This window comes from Pinus tabuliformis, chromosome X (genome assembly GCF_031772625.1).
Source record: "Pinus tabuliformis cultivar Carrire ecotype Pingquan chromosome X, CPIR1, whole genome shotgun sequence".
NCBI classification, from domain to species: domain Eukaryota; kingdom Viridiplantae; phylum Streptophyta; class Pinopsida; order Pinales; family Pinaceae; genus Pinus; species Pinus tabuliformis.
This window is the reverse complement of record NC_142308.1, coordinates 924,469,322-924,488,418: the sequence shown is the minus strand read 5'-3', so window position 1 is coordinate 924,488,418 and position 19,097 is coordinate 924,469,322.

Genomic DNA, 19,097 nt, shown 5'->3' with positions numbered 1-19,097 from the left:
GGCCACCCGATATTCTCGTCAGCCGTTCGATCAGTTCCATCGATCTCCACCGTCGATCTCTGAAGGTGCATACGGGCCTGCAGCGAATTAATTTTGCGTGGAGTAAAAGACTATTGGTTGACCGCCGAGAATGGAAGAGTTAATGATTTTAATGCTTGACGTAGTTTTTTGGTGAACACCCTTTAAATGGTTATGGGCACATTATCATATATTTTTTTTATATACGTAGTTTTGGTGGAGACCCATTAATATGGGTATGGGCGTATAGTTTTATATATTTTTTATATATGTTTTATATATATGTCGTAGAAAAGAGTCTACGGAGGGTAGTTTTTGTGCATTGTGCATACGCACTATGCATTTTGTATGTTTTAATATATAACAATATATTGTGGCTGTGTTAGTGTAGTTGCTGCGCGAGTTGTATTTTTTTTGTGATGCTCATTGAGGCTGCGTACGGTATGCGCAAGAGAGAGCAAGGGAAAAGAATGTAATGGAGTAGTGGCTGCGCAAAGCTCCAGCAAGTTTTTTGTGTGTATTGTGACTGCGCGCGGTAGCGCATGAAAATTTTGTGCACAGCAGTGGGATGTATTGGAACAGGGATGTAATGTTTGTCTGACATTGAAAAACAGAGGAATGTTTAGAAGTTGATTTTGTAATATCCACAGCAGTGGAAAACAAGAAGTGAAAGAGCGCATGGAGTGTGTCCTTCTTTATATAAGTGAATGTAATGAAATTTTTACTGTGTATGTAAAAAGGGGTTTTACAGCAGTAAACCCAGCACAGTAATTTCTCAGGTGAAAACAGAGTTTTGGTTGAATGTTGTTTTTGGAAAATCCCTCACAGTAAAAGAGGATGAAGTTTGTAACAGTTTTTTAAAGCAATAGAAAATGTTTTTATGGCTGTGTAATACTCTGTTCTGAGTAATTTTATTTAAAAGCTTCCCTGTGCATAAAGATCCTGAGGCAGAGAAACAGAGCATTACCTCTGTGGTGTTTGTTTGAATTTTGGTTTTTGGTATTTTCCCACCGAAAAATACCCAACAGTGGTATCAGAGCAGGCTCAGGCTCTTTGATGGTGACAGAGCTGGTTCAGGCTCTTTAAAAGTGTCAAGGAAGCTGAAGGAAAGACTCTTGTTGCAACAGCAGTAAAGCTTCTCCAGCAGTGTGAAGTTTCAGCCAAAGGGATTCAGGTATTTCTCAAGTTTTTGAGTTATTGTTGAAGAAACTGTGAGTCATTTTAAAAACACAGTCAGGAATTTTAAAAATAGTTAAGAATGGCAAGGTCAAAGAAGAAAGCCTCCAAGCCTGCTAAAAATGTGTCTCCCTCCTCTACTAAAATAGAAGACGATCTATTTGAAAGCATTCTATTTGAGGCTTCAAAGTTTAATGGAAATTTTGATATGTGGGAAATAAAAATGAGGGTTGTCTTACAGTGTCAAGGGAGTGAAATCTGGGAATCAGTGATTGATGATAGCAAGAAGGATAAAGAATCCATGGAGTATGATGCACAAGCAGGAAAAATAATCTTGGATAGACTGCCTGATTCTATAAAGAAGAATCTAGGGAAATATTCATCAGCAAAGGATATATGGGACAGACTGCATGACCTTCATGCAAAGGGAGCACTGACCATGACAATGAGTCAAGAAGAACCCATCATAGACGCTGAGAATGAAAAGCTTGACCTCATCAAGCTTCAAGTAAAAGAAAGGGATGAAGAGCTTACCAAGCTTAAGAAGGAGCTTGATCAATGCAAGAGGAAACATCATGAAGAAGTCATATCCATGACAAATCAGCTGAATGAAGCAAAGAAGCAGGCAGATGCCTTGACAAGTCAACTTGAACAAAGGCACAAGATAGCGAACAAACTTGCAGAAGAGATTGGACAGTACAAGGTAGAGGTCTCCTCCCTTAAGTCTGAATTACAAGAAGCCAGGAAGCAGGCACAAGGAGCTGAAAAAAAAATGAAGAGCAGTCAAGCAAAAGATGAAGAAATCTCCAAAATGAAGACAGATATTATCTCCCTCAAAATAGTAGCAGCTGAAGCTACTCGTAGCAAGGAAGAAACTGAGGGACAACTAGCAAAGAAAAACAATGTATGTGAACAGTTAGAAGAAGAGATTGTCCTCCTCAGGAAGAAGGTTGAAGGGATGAACAAGATCATGAAAAGCTCTCAAGCTTTGGATGACATGCTCAGCTATCACAGATCTCCATCTGATAAATCAGGACTTGGGTATGTAGGTGAATCCTCAAACAAGGATGAAGATGCTTTAAACAATGGAGATGTGAAGAAGCCAGAAAGAAGTTGTGAAGCTCCTAGTTCCAGCAAAGGCAAGGAGAAAAATGAAGGCTGCAATAGAAGAAATCATGCTCCAAGAAGAAAACCAACTCAAAGAAGCAATGTAGCTGATGTCAAAGAGGCAAGATGCAATGATTATCATCAAAGTATCTTGAGGCAGCAAGGCTTCAGAAGTACATCAAGGAAACCTCTATCTCCCAGGTACCAAAGTTCATTTTATGGTTATTGTTATGCTTGCTCAAACTTTGGTCATATGGCAAAAGACTGTAGAGCATTTCATGGAGATAGATGTTGTGGTCCCCGACAATCTCCAAGAAATAATTTTACAAGAAGAAATCATGAATTCTTATTCATGAATAATGTAGAATGTTTCAAGTGTCATAACATTGGGCATATGGCACGTGACTGTAACTTGACATGGGCTCTTACACAAGCTAGACCCATGCAAAAGAAGAAAGTTACACAAGTATGGAGAAGGAAGGAAAGGCAATCTGAAAACCCCTTGAACTCCCCAGTGGATCTAAATTTGTTTTGAGAAGAGTCTGCCAAAAGAAGACAAGCACACATTAAAGGGGAGCTTGTAATTTTTTGTTGCTGAACTGTCTTAACAGTCACTCTTTGATGAAGACCTTTTATAAGGGAAAAATATGAAGTTAAATCTGCCATAAAAGCAGAGAAGAAAAAGGGGCAGCGCTCAAATGTGAAGTGCAGCAGCGCAATAAGAAAAGTATGCAAAGCATGGAGACCCTCACAGCAGTGGGAAGATAGAACATAAAACAGCAGTTTTTGAATTTTTTTTTGTTATGGAGCACATGCATTGAAATGCATAGCAATGGAAGGTAGTTTCCTTCTATGTAATGTGAGAGAACATACTCACAGCAGAGTGAGTACAATACACAGCAGTAAAAAAATGTAATGTTTTTCTTCATATGCAATGCAGCATGCAAAGAAATGCATAAAGAAAAACAGGGACAGCAGATTTTTAATGCACATGGGTGAATGATAATGTGTGGCAGCAGAAAAATGAAAGGAACTGCACAACAGTGCATTGTGTAAAAAAAATGAATGGAGACTAAGATTGTGTGAAGCAAGGGTGTAAAAAGAAAAGGCAGCAGCCCGTGTTAATTTTTTTTTGTTGTGTGGAGAATGCAGCGCAAAACAGCGTGAGGATGATTTCTCTCTATGTGCAAGTAATGGAGAGTAAAGAGTTAGTGTATGGGCACACAACAGTATGATGAAACAAAAGGCAGCCACAGTGAAAATTGCAGAGGCAACGCAGCAGCAAATAAAAACCCAGGGATGACAGTCTATGGCTATGGGTATGGACAGCAGTGAATATGAAAAATGCAGCAGCAAGAAGTTATGGACAGCAGCATGATGGCAAGAAGGAGAAGCACACAGCAATGCAAATAAGAAAATGCAGCAGCATGAAGTTTTGTTGAAGAAATGAAAGGTAATGGACAGCAGCACATGTAAAAGAAATTTTTTTCTTTACAGCAGTAAATGTAAGCATAGTGAATGTGTTGTTCATTGAATTGAAATGCAACATATGCAACAGCAGTGAATGTAAGAAATGTTTACACACAGCAGTGTAAATTTGTAAGGTGGGACATAGTAATTGTTCCAGAAAAGACAGAGTATCTTGTCTTTGAAGAATGCACACCAATGCAGAGTTTGCAAAGAAATGTAAGTGAAGTGCAGCAACACAACAGCAAGTGTAGACACAGCAGTGTGGGGTAGACGCAGCAAAGAAGATGGCACAACAGTGCAGCAGAGAATATGCAGCAGCATTAAAGAACAATGTAATGAGTTTGCACACACAGCAGTGCAATGATTGTTTGTTTTGGAACTGCATTTGAAGCAGTCATTTGGTGAAACCCTCTGTTAAAGAGGAAGGTGCTTTTCAGCACATTGTCATTAGTGAATCCCTCAGTTGAGAGGAAGATGCTTTTTAGCATACGCATGGTAAATCCCTCTATCAAGAGGATGATGCTTTTCAACATAGTCACAGGTGAATCCCTCTGTCATGAGGAAGGTGCTCTTCAGCACAGTCACAGGTAAATCCCTCTGTCATGAGGAAGGTGCTCTTAAGCACAGTTTCAGGTTAATCCCTCTATTAAGAGGAAGACAACTTTGATTGTTTGTGGAACTGCATCAGAAGCAGTTGGTGAATCCCTCTATGTGAGGAAGATATTTTTGTAACAGCAGTGTTGGGGAATCCCTCCATGTGAGGAAGTGCTTGGGTATGTTTGAATGCCCAGCAGTTGAAATTAAAGGGGAGTGTTGAAATCTAATTTCAACTACGCACCCAAAACCAGAGCAGCGCCGGATGCCTACTCAGCAGCGCGGTGGATTGACCGGAATTCGGCACCGGAATCTTCTCGGAGCGATTTGCCGACGACGGAATATTCCGGCAAGGAGCTCCGATATAATATGGAGGCGACGCGTGTCACCCGCATGACATAAGCAAACGTCATTTCTCAGGTGCTATCGTTCAGTCAGGTAAGGCCACCCGATATTCTTGTCAGCCGTTCGATCAGTTCCATCGATCTCCACCGTCGATCTCTGAAGGTGCATACGGGCCTGCAGCGAATTAATTTTGCGTGGAGTAAAAGACTATTGGTTGACCGCCGAGAATGGAAGAGTTAATGATTTTAATGCTTGACGTAGTTTTTTGGTGAACGCCCTTTAAATGGTTATGGGCACATTATCATATATTTTTTATATACGTAGTTTTGGTGGAGACCCATTAATATGGGTATGGGCGTATAGTTTTATATATTTTTTATATATGTTTTATATATATGTCGTAGAAAAGAGTCTACGTAGGGTAGTTTTTGTGCATTGTGCATACGCATTATGCATTTTGTATGTTTTAATATATAACAATATATTGTGATTGTGTTAGTGTTGTTGCTGCGCGAGTTGTATTTTTTTTGTGATGCTCATTGAGGCTGCGTACGGTATGCGCAAGAGAGAGCAAGGGAAAAGAATGTAATGGAGTAGTGGTTGCGCAGAGCTCCAGCAAGTTTTTTGTGTGTATTGTGACTGCGCGGTAGCGCATGAAAATTTTGTGCACAACAGTGCGATGTATTGGAATAGGGATGTAATGTTTGTCTGACATTGAAAAACAGAGGAATGTTTAGAAGTTGATTTTGTAATATCCACAGCAGGGGAAAACAAGAAGTGAAAGAGCGCATGGAGTGTGTCCTTCTTTATATAAGTGAATGTAATGAAATTTTTTACTGTGTATGTAAAAAGGGGTTTTACAGCAGTAAACCCAGCACAGTAATTTCTCAGGTGAAAGCAGAGTTTTGGTTGAATGTTGGTTTTGGAAAATCCCTCACAGTAAAAGAGGATGAAGTTTGTAACAGTTTTTTAAAGCAATAGAAAATGTTTTTATGGCTGTGTAATACTCTGTTCTGAGTAATTTTATTTGAAAGCTTCCCTGTGCATAAAGATCCTGAGGCAGAGAAACAGAGCATTACCTCTGTGGTGTTTGTTTGAATTTTGGTTTTTGGTATTTTCCCACCGAAAAATACCCAACAAAAGCATCACAATTATTATAATCATTTCAGAATTTCCTTCACAATTATAAATTATATATTTTTGTAATTATTATAAAATTATATATATTTTTAATTATTATAAAATTATATATATTTTTAATTATTATAAAATTATATATATATATATATATTTTGTATTCTACCTAAATCCTGGCAGCAGATCTCCCATGGAAAGAGCCTCAGTTCACAAGTTTCATGATTAAAAAGCAGTTCCAAAAACTCCAATTCCAATTGCTTTGGTAGGTTGCCTCGCATTGAAGAGCATATCCCATTCATATCAGAGACAGAGTTTCGAGGTTCCACTGTTAAGGACTTCCAATGCTAAGGACTCAGTTTAGGTGGAGTCTGATGATGATGATCAGTTTGATAGTTATGTCTGCAGTTTTTCTTTTTCTGTATGTAAAAAGATTTTAAATCTATGTTGTTTGTTATGTTTTAAGGTATCTAGAGTATAGGAAGTTTAAAGACAATCATATATATTTGGCTTGGTTGGATAGACTTATTAATTTTTATTTCATTAAATGAATTGAAATTTACAATATATTTTTACATTTGTAAAATGTTCAATATATCACCTTAATCCTTTGAGAATTGAACCAATAACTTCACATGAAAAAATTCACTAATAACCATTTATCCAAAACCTCATTAACTAAATTTACAATACTTTTATTTAAATCATAATTCATATTAAAATTTTAATAAAAATTCACTAATAACCATTTATCCAAAACCTCATTAACTAAATTTACAATACTTTTATTTAAATCATAATTCATATTAAAATTTTAATTTTCTCTTAACTACTTTCAAATTATTATTTTTGCTTTGTGTTAGCTACTTTCAAAATTATTTAATATATAATAAGGATATTTCAATTAAAACTATATATTTGATATTATATATTTAATTTTAAATTATTGTGAATATTTCAATTAAACGGAGTGTTTTCACAACAAATTTTATAACATTTTAAAAATCTAAGATTAATTTTGATTAGATTTTATATTGATCAGGTGTTCACAATTCATAGAAATGATTTTTAAGTAGTGTATTTTTTATCCATAGTTAATGTTATTTGGAAAGGTGTTTTAATTGTTAAAATTGATTATTTTAAATTAGTTAGATTTAGATTATTATTTGAAAAAAAAAAAATTCTAAGTGTTTTATAAATGTTTAAAGAAATATGTTTAATCATTTTTGAGGTTGATTATCTTATTTGTTAATTTTTATAGTTCATATTTTAAAGAAAAAATGATTTATATTTCACGGTTGCTAGTGTTAGTAAGAGGATGACTCCAATAGTATCCTAGTACAACCATTTGGACTTAGACTATAAAAAAATTCATTGAAATAGCATCTCTATTTCCCAAATATATCATTTAAAAATATATCATTTCTTTCTTACAATTCAGCTTAAAAATATGTTCCCAAAAACCAAAAAGCTAAAAAGTATCAAAATTACAATACAAGTTATTCACTCAAGGATTTAAAAGGTGGAAGGTCATACCACCTAAGAGATGACTTTCCGAGAACTCTAGAGAAACTAGAGTTCATGCATCAAGGGTGAGTGCCTTTTTGGAGACCTTGTGAATTGCATTGTTGATTTGTCTTACAATATGGTGAAAAGAATCCACTTGAAACTCCATATGGTCTCTCAATCTTGACGTGAGCATGGATTGGAGGCTAACCACCCAGATGTTGTTTTTACTTGATTCCCAATCAATTACCACCTGGGAATCACCCATAATCTAAATCTTAGAAATCCCCATATTTTGTGCAATATACAACAACATACAAGACAAGGAAATAATGCACTATAGAAAGATGCAAGGGGGACACAACTACACTTAGCATTAATCCGTTACTCGACCCTTCCTCTCTATCTCCTCTAATTGTGATCTCAAAATTTCGTGTTTTGTATAATTCATATATAGTCATACAAATTCCATAAATTCCCATGAATTAATATTGATCTTTAACTCGTCTTACAAATCTTGTCTTCTACTTTTGTTAATTGGCCATAAGGCTACCAATGAAGATTTTGTATTTTCTTTCCTCTTTGGAATATAATGTAGTTGTCAATTAACATAACACAATTTCTTATAACTTTCCATAATCATTTACTATGTTGTGCGGCCACATGACCTCTAGAAGAAAAAAAAGTTGAATCTCATTATTTTCATTATTTCAGTTGATTGAATGTCGACTAATGAAACTTAGCTCTATTGAACATTTTTTTATTAATTGAACATAGAGCCATCGGGTAAATAAAGGCATGCACCTCACACTTTTTATTGTTTTGTTTGATGAAACATCAACAAACAAAGCCTAATTATACTAAGTGACATATGCTAATTGAGCGATAAAGCATTTAGGATCATCATGAATGAATAAGATAGGTTTCTAGTCTAGTGAATAGACCTAAGTTAATGAAAATGGTAACATAACACATAAATATATGTCTCTATTAACTAGGGTATGAGGTATAATGCCACCAGGATGTATTACCATCAACATGACTATTTTCCCTTTGTGCTAATGCTAGCCACCTAAAATGTAACCCACTAAAACTAGTAGTTTTATCAAATTTAGCTTGCAAAGAGGCCTATAATGTATTAACCTCTTCTTAGAGTCACTATTACATCCTTCTGCAATTTCACTTATAAATTAACTATTCCACTAGATACCAGAATGAACAAAGCATCAAATATGGATAAGTAATATATAACAAAATTAAGAGTATCTATTTGAGAGACAAATATCATTCAATATATAAAAACCAAATCTAAACAATATAATAATTTCATTCAATACTCTTACTATTCCTTGTATTCACATTACTCCCACTGTTATACAAAATCTATGATTGCAAACATAAGTATATTCCCTAGGCCCTGTGGACTAACCTAAAGCAAAAAAATTAGAAAGGGACTAATATTTTCCTTAAAGTAAATAGATAATGGGATTAAGCCTACTTGGAATCTATTGTATGCTTCACCCCTTCCTTGTCTTTTATGCTCCAATCAATATAATTAGAACCTACACAATAAGACAACATAATCCAATGATCTATGAGATCTATGTAGCATCATCTAATTACTTTATTCAATAGATCACATGGTATTGAAATACATGAAATCATAACATCATATATAGGAAAACAAAGAACTATTTACATTAATAGAAATGGAGTGAGTTACAACAAAAAATAGGTTATGATCTTGTAGAACATCTCCTCCAAGTTGACTTGTTCTTTCCTTGTCACAAACTACAACTCTAATCACCCTAATGCACAAAATGATATCTCTCACATCTTCGGCATAAGGGTAGAATCACTCTCCAAAATCCAACCCCTTTCCTATGGATGGCATTAAATATATAGGTGAAAGGGTAGTTCCTAAATTCTTATCCTTTTACCAATCTAGTCTTGAGATCCACTCTTTATGGGAGGATCAGCTCAAGGGATAAGGGATGAAAAATCCAAGGTAGAATAGGTTAGAATTTGAGACTTTATCTGAGGTAAATAATTACAACAGATCCTGGAAGCTTCTGGAAAAGGAAGCTTTGAGATTCTTTTTTGTTTTCCAAAATTTCTAGAATCAACACACCCCCAACACTGAATAACCTGTTGGTGATCAATGCAAGTGCGGAGTAGGGAAACCTGGTAGTCAACACTGGAAAAGAAGGGTCTAGGGTGCATTGGTCCTTAAAATGTCTGAAACAAGGTGCTTTCAGGAAAAAAATTAGGGATTAGAAAGAGTCATGCTTAGGCCTTTGTGTAGGGACAATGAAAAAGTGTTCAAATGATGTGAATGATATTCTTTGTAGGCCTATTAACCATATGTGACAAAATGGCCTATAACAGATTTACCCCTACAACGCAAAGTCAGAAATGATAGCTAATGACTAAACTGCTTTACCTTGTGACAATTCGGGATCAAGGATAATCGACGAGATTATTATATGTTACAATACATTTACATCATGATATCTTTGTTGAGAGAGGCATAACCATACTTCGCACAAAAGCTAAAACTACATGTACAATGACAAAAATACATGTCCACGGATGACTGATGGTGGACCCATGACTGGATGATTATCTGTATGATTATAGCCATCATACATTGTGATCTTGTATTACTCCTGAAATCGAAACCCAAATGGATGAAACTAGATGTGGTGTCTTCTATCTCGTTCACACAACCAACCAATGTATGAGTCTAATCATTTGAATCAATGAGATGAGGTTGAACATGGTATAGACCATCTCATTACCAGCTAATGATGTAATCCATTAACAGATGCGAGAGAAACCACCAATTATGTTAATGGTTCTCAAGGTACACTAGTATAATCTATATGATGTGAATAAATGAGTTGATGTCTACCACCACAAAAAATATTTCGGTCAAACTCCAATGATGTAAAATTGTCTCTTAGAGGGAGGAAATTTTCCATTAATGTCTACAAGAACTGAGGTACCAAGGAATGTTTCTAAGTCAACTTCCTAGATAATGAGTTGATATCAACAGGAAGTGACCCATCGTAGGAGGGCCTTGATGTATCCCCCATTCATGACATGAAATAGGTATGATGATTTGAGAAAGAATGATAAAAATGATGTTGATATGTAACTGGATCAGGAAAGGTAGACATGGAATGAAGGATCAAGAGTATTGTAGCAGATATTTACTGAATGACTTCTCTTGAACACAGTCCCAACATAGAACGAAGTTGGTAGCATTGACCCAAAACCAAAAGCGAATACTTTCAAATGGTATAATAAACCAAAAGACAACAAAATTTCCCAATCCAACAACCATGAAGATGAAGTGGAAGAGTGTCATGTTCAGGAGTGACTCCCTGCCATTAAGAAATGGAGTGCCTTGTTTTCCCAATTTCCCCAAGGAGGATAAAATATTCTTGATTTGTAAGTTAATCCATCAGATGAATTCATTTGAGAATATTTAACAAACCGAGAGAAGGAGTGGTTCGGTCCCATAATAAATGATGATTCCATCATTGTTTGATGTTTTTACAAGTACAACGAAGGCCAAAACTTGACATCTTTTTCATGTTTAGAGACTTTGAAAAGGAGGAAAAAAATAAAACTCCAGATGTTCCTTTTCGTTGATAGTCCCTTAGGTTCGAAAAGGAAGAAAATAATACCCAAGAGAACCTCTTAGCCTTGTTGGACTAAGGTATTCATTTTTCATAGTTAGTCTATCTCAGTATAGAAAAGGGTTAAAATTAGATTGAGTAGACACATTTTCATTTTCTTTAACAAGCTCGAAAAGGTAAGTTCTCGGAAATTTTTTCATGTTTAGGGAGTCTAAAAAGAGTGGGAATATGAGTCATCTTAGAGGAACAAGTGGTATAAAGGGTAGAAACTGGTTCTGGTGATGATGGAACTAATCAAAACACATAAAAGGTCAATAGGTTGTCTAATAAGAGCACTCATTATAGTAGTTCCTCAAGAAAGGGTAAAAAAACCAAGTAAAATCTTATGATCAACCAAGAAGATGGTGACAATGGAATCAGAAAACCAATGCTCATCTCATAGAAAAAGGCTGATAAGAATGGCAATAATGAGAGATAGGATGAGAATGGTTTCATTCTTAGATGATGGCTTAGGGGGTCCTGACCTAGGTTTAGAGTTATTTGCACCAACCAACAAAACCCTACACTACTGGTCGTTTGAGCAACAACCCACGTAGCACAGGTTGCATTCTCACTCGAAGCAGTATGGGGGGGTGCAAGAACCAAGTTTATGCATCAAGTGACTAGTGTGATGTATTTCATTGCCTTGGATCTGCCTTCGTACAGATCGATAAAACCTTAGTGAACATTACTGTAACTCTGTTAAAACAACCTTGATATCTTTGTGAAAGTCCATGATTACTCCTTGCAGACCTTTAACAATTAATTTACCTACTCGCATCAGAAAGCAATCCTAATTTGGCATTCGCATACATCTACTTAATCCATTAGAAAACATAAGGGAAATTACTAGAAACTTCGTAGAAGTGTGTTAAACATGCATTGTGTACATTACTAAGACTTATTCAAGAGAATTGTGTCGCATTCAATAAATATTTCATAAAATAGATCATTAATCAACAACATATAACATAAATAGACATGAACATAAATACTCAATAATTTTTTAGAAACTTGTCTTTATTGATCTCAATTCACAGATTATAGACTCAAACTTCTGTGTGCACACAGTTGTAGGGGTCCATGCACTCAACTACAGACTCTACCTAGGCCTCCCTGCATTCAGCTGTGAGCCTTTCTTTCTCTATCTAAGCATAGGAAGCAGAGCCTTCCTACCTTAGCTCCTACACCAGACTCTTCAACCCAATTCTCTATCCTAGTTCTATCTAGTTACTTCTTCCTTTCGCTAAGACTCACTATTATAGACATTTTTCATACAATTCCATGATCCGTGGACCATGTGTGAATATGAAAAACCAACTCAAAAATTATCCAAAACAAGGGGCTAAGCCCCTTTGACTCCTAATCATCTACACACTTCACGTCCACAAATAGTGGAGACTTTACATAGTTTACAAAATTGTACCAAAATTTGGGTTATCTAATCCCAAACTAACTCGAGGGATGTCATCCTAATGGGCCCCCAACAAAAAGATTATGACTCTCCCTTGAGTCACTCTGCTAGCACCGTGATCTTACTGCGAAGATCCCCTAGCTCCACGTGGATCACTGTAACTTCAACAACACTTTATGTTGCTGCCTGTCGAACGTCCTTGACCAATTTTTCAGTGGCTGGTCCTTCTACTTCCAGCCGCACCATCCACTACATCTTCTGCTATCCCTCAAGCTTATCATGAATGGAGATCATGACCTGATAAGCCTCATCCAACCAAGTCTTCAACCTGGCCTTTAACAAGGCCTCTTTCTTTCATGCTTCCTCTATCTATGCCAGTAGCTGCGTTCCTTCCTGTAACTTGGCAAGGCACTGCACTGGTACTATGCTATGAGCAGTTGCCTTGACCTCATCATATTGGCGCTGCATATCGCTTACCTCTGTGTTCAATGTTTACAGGTTCGGATCCTCCTACAGATTGGTCAATAGCTCCATAGCCTACTCAAACAATGTCGCACAATCAGTGACTGTGGTATCCAAGGTAGCCATGCCCTCCTTAATTTCAATTTTGCACTGCTCTCGGACCTTAAGCAGAGCTGTGGGCTACAACTTCAACTGCAAATCTGCATTCTTCATGTTGAACTCGAAAGTTACTCATCCAACTTCTGCTTTAGCCTTGCGCACACCAACAACTAATTTTCTAATTTTGGCATCAAGTTGTGCATCCTTCGGGATGTGAAGTTCAGTCACTGTCTTACAGGCCTCTGCTACTGCTGACTCCAGACTTGAACTACGCACTGCTTCCTGGTTCTCAACTCATCTGCCACCGCCTTATGCAGCACGTGGAGGGTTTCGTTGGAGAGCACTGCTATATTCAGTCCTATATCCTTTACTGTACTAAGTATAATACAATCATTAGATGATTCTGTGCAAATGGACTCATCTGGAAATGGAATAGTTCTGAGATCTAGGGTCCTGACTAGCTCTGTTGCTTGGCTTGTCTCGGAGGTGAGGCTTGCTTGCTCCACGCTCTATTGTTTAGTGCCCGGCTGTATTCTACTTGTCTCGATCTGCAGCTCGCACAGATCCCTCTGGACGCTCCCCAGCATTTGCATATATTTTTGCTCAAACTACTGCAACACTTCTATCATTTTATCCTTGACTTTATAATCGATCTCATTAAGATCACTTTCTATCAATACCATGGATCAACCTATGTTTTATCAAATTTTTGCTTTTTTCGTGCTTCACCCTTCTGCTCTGTGACATATCTTTTCAAAATAAAGGAGGTGCTCTACCCCTCATGGCCACCTCCACCTTTGGCTAAAAGCTCTTCTTCCTTTGTCTTTGGTGAAGGTGACTTATCAGCTTTCTGTGACTCATTATTTCTTTTTCCGTCTGCTCCTTAACAGTGCGTTCTTGCTCTAGGCGAGCATTGTCTATAGCTTCCTTATTTTTCTGTTCTACTAGGGTATGCATAACTTTCTAAGCATCCTCCTTTATTTTTTGTGCAACAAAACTTTCCACGACCATGCCTGTTCCAACACCTAACTCTTACGAGGTGCACCACTCCGTAGGCCATAACCCTACAACCTCTTGCACGTCTGTTTCCAACACCAAATATGGCAACTTGTGCCATTTAGTCTCTAGATCCTTTCATGCTTGGATATAGAATCGGTGGAAGTCAGCCTTGAACGTCACATAGGCTTATAGCTACGTGAACAAGGTTGGGGACAACCTTGGATGTTGACTGAATACCATATGTATATCCATTTCAATGATAGTCCAAAATATCTTTGTTTTTGCAATGTGCGCAACATCATTTGTAGACCACAAAGAGGTGAATTGCGCTACTTCCGAGAATCCTTCCTCGAGAGGAGGAAATTGGCTATCCTCTGAGAATCTCCACGTAACGAGCACAATTGATAGAAGAAACCAAGCGTAGTGGAATGAATTTGTTTCCTCCTGGGCCTCTTGGCAGTTCTCTAGGAACTTTTAACAAAGGTACCTGGCCCAATTAAATTGTACGCCTTTGGCGCACTACACTGCAAGTGAAACTGTTGGCACCAGAACATCCTCCGTGTGATATTTTCTCATAACCTTTCCTGCTAAAATCTCGGCAAAAAATTAAAATTCTTTTTCTGTAATAGAGAGAATGGAATACCCTCGTGACTTCTTGAGGAGGCCGTTATCCTTCTTCATCTTGTCTGCAAGCTCTTTCTCACCAGGCTTCCCTCCAAACACCTTGGTAGGGTTCGTGCCTTTGTAAGGCAGCTGCATGATTTTGTGAATCAACATGTCCATGATGGGGATAGGCTCTCCTAGCCATAAGCACCCATCATGCACTAGCGTGAGGAGCTGGCGCACACATATCATATTAATGGGGGTGCGGTGATAATGTGGCACCAACAACAGATTGAGCAACCTTGATTGCTCAACACCGCAAATCCATTCCATCGGCTCTAATGTTGTAACACACATTTCTTTGTAATAGATCCTTTACATATATTTATCCATCGCCAAATGTGGAAACTTAGTGTGGTCTGCGAGGTCCCAATCATCCATATTTGACAACGAGATCCGCGTGAGCCGAGGACCTTCAAAGGGGACCTACTCAGGTAGTAGGGGCATGGATACTATGAACTTCTTGGTATCAAGGTCCTTCATTGCCTATGCTTTTCCCTTCTACGGAGAGATATACTTTCGCAGCCTCATCATGGGTGCCACCCCTTCAGCATCAATATCCTCCATTCCCTAGAATTATTCTGCCTCCAGGTCCACTACTCTTTTTGGTTGCTTATCTTTCCTCTATTTTTCTTGTGTTTTGGTAGGCCTCTTAGGTATGGGTGTGCTTCGGCCTAGGCGACCTCGGCGCCATAGGCACAACAGCTGGAGCTTCCATACATTCAACTTCCTGGGTTGCTGCATCAGAGACAACATCGCCACCACTAACAATTTCAGCAGGGCTTGTGGCAGACATTTACTCAAGAATAAGGTTTCAGTTTATCTCAGGTAATTTGGAAAATGTTGAGCTTGGAATGAAATCATCCCAAAACATGTGGCTCATAGGCGACAGACAACAAAATTCAACAACAAGTCTTAGAGCATAATGTGTTCTCTGTTGGATGGGCACACAAAATTTATAGGGGATTTTGAATTCAAATATGATCGTTCCCCCAAATTCAGATAATAAATGTTGTTTTGGCGATATATCTTAAATGATTTTCACCTTAATTTCCACCACCCCACTCCACTTAATCATCTTCTAGCTGTAAAGTCATGAATAGTAATTCCAACGATCATTTTCCTACTAGGCTAGGCAGTACCTTTCCTTTTGGCACAACTTCACTAGTTGTATCTTTGTCACTCTCCGTGCAGCCTACTCGATGTGTTGTCCACCAAGCTTGACAATGTAGTTTATAGTCCCACGCTCCCTTGCAACTACCTGGAGCACTAAGACTATCCTGCTGCCATATAGTCATTGTGCAGGATCCCCTGTATACAACTTCAATCTGCTCCCATTCACTCTTCCTAGGAAGGGTTCCCCATTAAGCTTCGCGAGCTAAATTGTGCCTCCATCTGTAATTTATTTGACAATATATGGCCCTAACCAATGCATATGGAATTTATCAGGAAATTTAGTGAATCTACTATCATATAACAAGACAAGATCATTTACCTGGAATGTGCGAAGTTTGATGTGTCGATCATGGCATGCTTTTTCACATTCCTTCTGTAATTGTTGATGGAATCTTGCCAAAATCTGTCTTCTTCGAGTTCCATGAGCTACACGAGCCATTCCTCCAAGGCCTCTCAATCTGCCATATTCATCAAAGCTGCAATGCAGAAACTAGGCACAATGTATTTGATCGGCATTACGACTTCGACCCTGTATACTAATCTGAATGATGTTTTCCCTATCAGCTTCTTACAAGTAGTCCTATAAGCCCAGAGTACTGCAGGTACACATACATCCTAGTCATTCAGCTGTGTGTTGCAGATCTTTGTCAGCGTTGTCTCCAAAATCTTATTAAAGGCTTCAATAGTTCCATTTTCTTGCGGGTGATATGGTGTGCTCTTCTGATGGTAGACCTAGAATTCCTCAGTCAACACATTGATTGTTTCATTTTGAAAGTGTGTACCTTTGTCACTCATCAACACTTTTGGGCATACAAACCTAGTTAACACACTAAAACAAGAACTTTTCTACTGTAGCTCGTGTACAATCCTTAACTGGTTCTGCTTCTGCACATCTGGTTAGATATTTTGTCGTAGTCATAATATAATGCATACACATTTTCTTTCCACAGGGCTGAATTACCCCCACAAAATCAATCGCTCACTTCTCAAAGGGCTGCAAAGATACCTGAGGGTGTAGTGGTAGCTCATCTCTTCACGATCGTCTTCCAATTCTTTGACAGGCATCACATGCCTTATAGTATGCCTTGGCATCTTTATGCAATGTTGTCCACCATAGACCCGTGCGTAAAATCATCTGCGCAGTTGCCTTGCCTGCATAATGGCCTCCTGTAGGTCTCCCATGAGCTTCAGTGAGAATGTTGGCCTGCTCAAATTCTGGCACATATCTTCGCAATATTTCATCCACACCCATTTTATATAAATGTCCTGCAATAACTGAAAAATATGTCGCACACACTACTAATTGCTGCTTCTGGAGACTTGTATATCCTTCCGGTGCCATCCCCATAGTCAAGAAGTGAATAATGTCTCCAAAATGGTCATTCGCTATGCGCACCACAAAGAGCTACGCATAAGGAAACCCTTCCTCCAAATTATTAGGTTCTTCTCTTGTTTCAATCTGCGATAGATGGTTAGGTCCAACATTTAACCTCCCTGGATCGATTGATCGCTCTACAACCCTACGGATGCACAGACACCTACCGCCATCTCTGAACCCTAGCTGCGCGACCCTGACAGACCTCGTCAAGCCTCCAGTCCTTGGCTGAAGGTCTCTATGGCAATGCCGGCAGGAGGGGCGGGCTCTGCCCCCCCTCCTTTGAATGATTCTGCCGCCAGCGTGAAAACGAATCGGAAGCCGCCGACTCCTCCGGACATCAATAGCGACAAAGGGCTAGAACGACAAAAGGCCAGCAATAATGAAAGCCCTGCAGATCAGACAGCAGCAGCAGACCATGAACCAGAACAGGATCAAAATGCCTCCTCGTCACAGCCAAAGGCGTCCTCGAATACTTGCATTCCCAAGTCGACTGAGCGCATCAAGATCGAACTGCCTAGTCACCGAATCAATGGAGAAATACAGTACATGCAGGACCATGCACTAATAGGCAAATTCTTAGGCTTCTGGCCAACAGAAAGAGCTCTGAATGGCTGGATAGAAACCAAATGGAAACCAAAGGGACAAGTAACACTGCAGCTGGGCCCAAAGGGCTTCTTCACAGCCATATTTAACTGCCTGGAGGACAGAACCAAAGTATTTGAAGGAGGCCCTTATTTTTTCAACTCCTCTGGACTGTACCTCACAGAATGGAAGCCTCGATTTGACCCAAACAAAGAAGATTTCAGCTGGGCTCCGGTGTGGATCAGAATGTACGGACTCCCAGTGGAATATTGGAAGGAAGAAATGCTAGAGGACATTGGAAATAGACTGGGCACCTTCATCAAAGTGGCTGAGGAAACAAAGAAGCGCAAGTATACTTCGTATGCCCGAATCTGCGTCAAGATGCACCTTGCCAAGACTTTGGCAGACTCGGTAAGTCTCCTCCATGAAGATTTTGAATGGGAACAAACTCTTGATTATGAACATATCCCTTTTCGTTGCCGGAAGTGCCATGCACATGGGCACCTGTTTAGGGACTGCCCTCTTAACCAGCAACCCAAAGCTCATGCATCAGATACTTAGACGGACTCAGAAGGCTTCACCACCATCCTCAATCGCCGCCGGCATGCAAAAAAGAATCAGGTAACCCCTGAGCTCCCTTCAAGATTAGATACTAAGAATAAGTACTCGCCTCTTGCCAACCAAGATCCACACAGTGAAGAGCCTCCGGAAACCACCTCTCAGCCCTCCTCATCCCTTGATCCTAATGCTCCTAATCATGTAGACAAACCCAGCTCTGCGCATCCTGCTCAATCTTCTCCTGAAGATATTCCAAAGGAGGCCACCGATCCAAATAATCCTTCCGCCGGCAAGGGGAAATCCAAAGTCGATCCCAAGTTACCCGCTTCTGACATGGATATGGACACGGCAATAGCGCTAAGCTTACATACCATCATAGAGGAGGAGGAACAAGAAACCCCCAGCAGCATGGAACAGGATCCGGAGAACATTATTCTTGAAGGAATAGACATCTTAAAGCTAGAAACAGCATGCAAGCAAAAGGAGTACAATAACATTCCTCCCTGGCAAATCGAGCGGCTGGAAGGGGTCCTAGCCAAAGTTCAACACAATAAACATCTGGGCATACAAGGAGGAAGTCCATGGGATGCAAAAAAGAGTCTCAAAGAAACCAAGAAAAGAGGGCGCAAAACAGACCTGCAAAGGACCATTGCAGTAGGGGAAATGCTTATGGAATCAGGGAGATTCCCTAAGCTGACTAAGTTCTTCAAACCCACATCCCATTAAATAT